Here is a 2,582-nt window from a genome sequence, read left to right as displayed (position 1 = left end):
ATTATTGATATTTATGAGTTGCAAACAATAAAATTTTCAATGCAGTAATTTCATTGAACCAGTGCATCGCAGGCATTTGATGCATTTTATGCTCAAAAATTGCTCATGGTGAAATGAAGTGTTCATTATTTAATTTATAAATTATTTTACAATAAATTCGGACCAACAATATGCTGATCAAAAGTTAAAAAATTTTTCAAGGGAATATAATTTAAACTTTCCAAATATCTTTATATTATTATTGTTGTAGTTTAAATTAGTGATGTCAACTTTTTTGTGTATTTTTAGGAAACTCATTGCAAAAAAACTACTTTCTAATGTAATTAGATCAATTTGAAACCTTTCTAAATTATAGTAAAGCAATATTAATATACTTTCATTCACCACACTATTGCTCCTGCAGAAATATTTTGAATTTAGCAAATCGTGCTTTAGCTGAAATGAGAAAACCACCTAAAACCAAAATTACTTTTTTTCCTTTTCTTTTATTGAATAAACTTAAATGAATTCGCCTACAAATAAAGAAGCCAATTAAATCAGTGACGCTTTGATTTGGCACCGTGCAACAGACGCAAGCGATTTCCATTTTTACTGCCTTACATTCCCTGAAATATTGCCTGCATATGGAATTTAGCAGCTGAAAAAATTTAAAATTCACATTTATTTTAATTTGCCGCTTTGGTGGCTGCTACGTGCAAATCCTGCCACTTACATTGTCAGCTTGTCTGCGGACGAACCGTAGTAAATTATGCGAGTTGTGACACATTTTGTTGTAAGCAAAAAAAAATATATAATAATGTTATATAAGAAGGACGACAAATACATGAAAGCGAGAGAGAGTTTGTAATATTTCCGCCATTGGTTTGTTTCACTATACCTCAATCAGTAACACTATATTAATGAATATTATTCATACTGAGTTCAAAAAGTTGGACGTACCCTATATTCTTAGGAACAAACTGAGCTGTTTTTTTCAAAAATGATAGCCAATTGATTTGTTCGTACGACTCGTTCTAAACCGCCTTAGTAATTACAGTCCTATCAAAAGGAATATCATTTACTATTTTATTTACGTCTAATTTTTATTTACATATTTCTTACATGTCCATGAACCAAAATAAGTTCACTTATGTACTAATTAAGATTAGCGATATTGGCGCACATATTCCTAAGGAATATTGAAGGACCACATGCACGTCGTGAAATTCGCAAATTTCTTAATGAATTAAATTAATTATTCACTGCTATGCACGACAGTGGAACCATACACGATATTGATATTACACAGACAACGGAGCAAGCGCACCAAATCTAATAATCAGAGCAAGATTTGAGCATTACATACCAGCATTTCATGACTAAGTAGTGATATATATTTGTAGGTGTATTACTTGAGCATCATCTGTGCTCATGTGCTCGCCTGATTTAATTAAATAGCCTAACGCCGATTGCTTAGGGCCAGCGTATTATGAATCCCTGATGTACTGTGAGTGTGTTTTGGTTGAATATTAGTTAGAGAGGTTGCATTAATTCTGAAGCTAGCCTAAATGTGGCCACCGTACACGAAATCAGCGAAGTTAGAGGAATAAAGTAAATGTATAAAGAACAAAATCCAATATGCCTTTAACTTATTAATTCTTATATATAAAGCAGTATGTGTCTAAAAAACTAAAAATTTTGTGTACGATGAAGCGGATTTTTTACAACTTTCCACTTTGACGGGCTGCTTTGACAAACTCATGATGTATTCAGCACTTACCTTTGCGTAGTTTCTGTATGATATTAGGAACAGCATTTTTTTGCAATTTGGAAGTGATATTTATTTCATGATCAAAAACCTGGGCCTCCACATTCATGCTTTCACATATTTATCTCAGAATGATTAAATTTTAAAAATTCCTAAGTTTCAGTATGCAAATAGTGAACAATGCTGAGTAAGCAAGCATCAACGGACACCACTTGTCATTTTAATTACTTGAGAGAAACTTCTTCCTCAGTGCATTTATCTCACCTACTGACCTTTGAAGCATGCCATTAACAAGACTGTGATTCTATATCTGTTTTACCAACTACTGACTTGTTTTTCCTAGCATTTGTGTTTCCACAACTTTACCCTCGTTGATTGTGCAACAGAAGTGTTTGCAGCAATTGCAACTCTTGCTCACTTGAACTGAAAATTTAATTGAATTTAATTGTGTTGTGTCGGTGCAAAGTTAGAAATAAATAGACTCTGGTATGAACGAGCAGATATATACATTTGTACGGTTTCCGACTTTTGCCTGGGAGGGAAGCTGCTTGTGTTTCTGTTTTCTACTAATTAATACTGCAAATAGAGAAGCACAGATTTCAACTGAAAGACAAGTGTAAAACTTTCGAGTTAGCTTCGTTTCTCATTCGATTTGATACCTTATATTGCATGCAATTATTTTCAAGAAATGGAAATCGAAGTGAAATGCTTCATCTCATATAAAAGGATGTTCAATATAAGTTTAAGTTAGCTTATGGTTAAGAACTGAACATTGTGATAGCTGTGAATGCTAAATAACATCGCATAATTCTCTCAAAATTCCTGTTACTGTATT

This window comes from Bactrocera tryoni, chromosome 3, assembly GCF_016617805.1.
Source record: "Bactrocera tryoni isolate S06 chromosome 3, CSIRO_BtryS06_freeze2, whole genome shotgun sequence".
In the NCBI taxonomy this organism is placed as follows: domain Eukaryota; kingdom Metazoa; phylum Arthropoda; class Insecta; order Diptera; family Tephritidae; genus Bactrocera; species Bactrocera tryoni.
Note: the sequence above shows the minus strand (reverse complement) of the source record.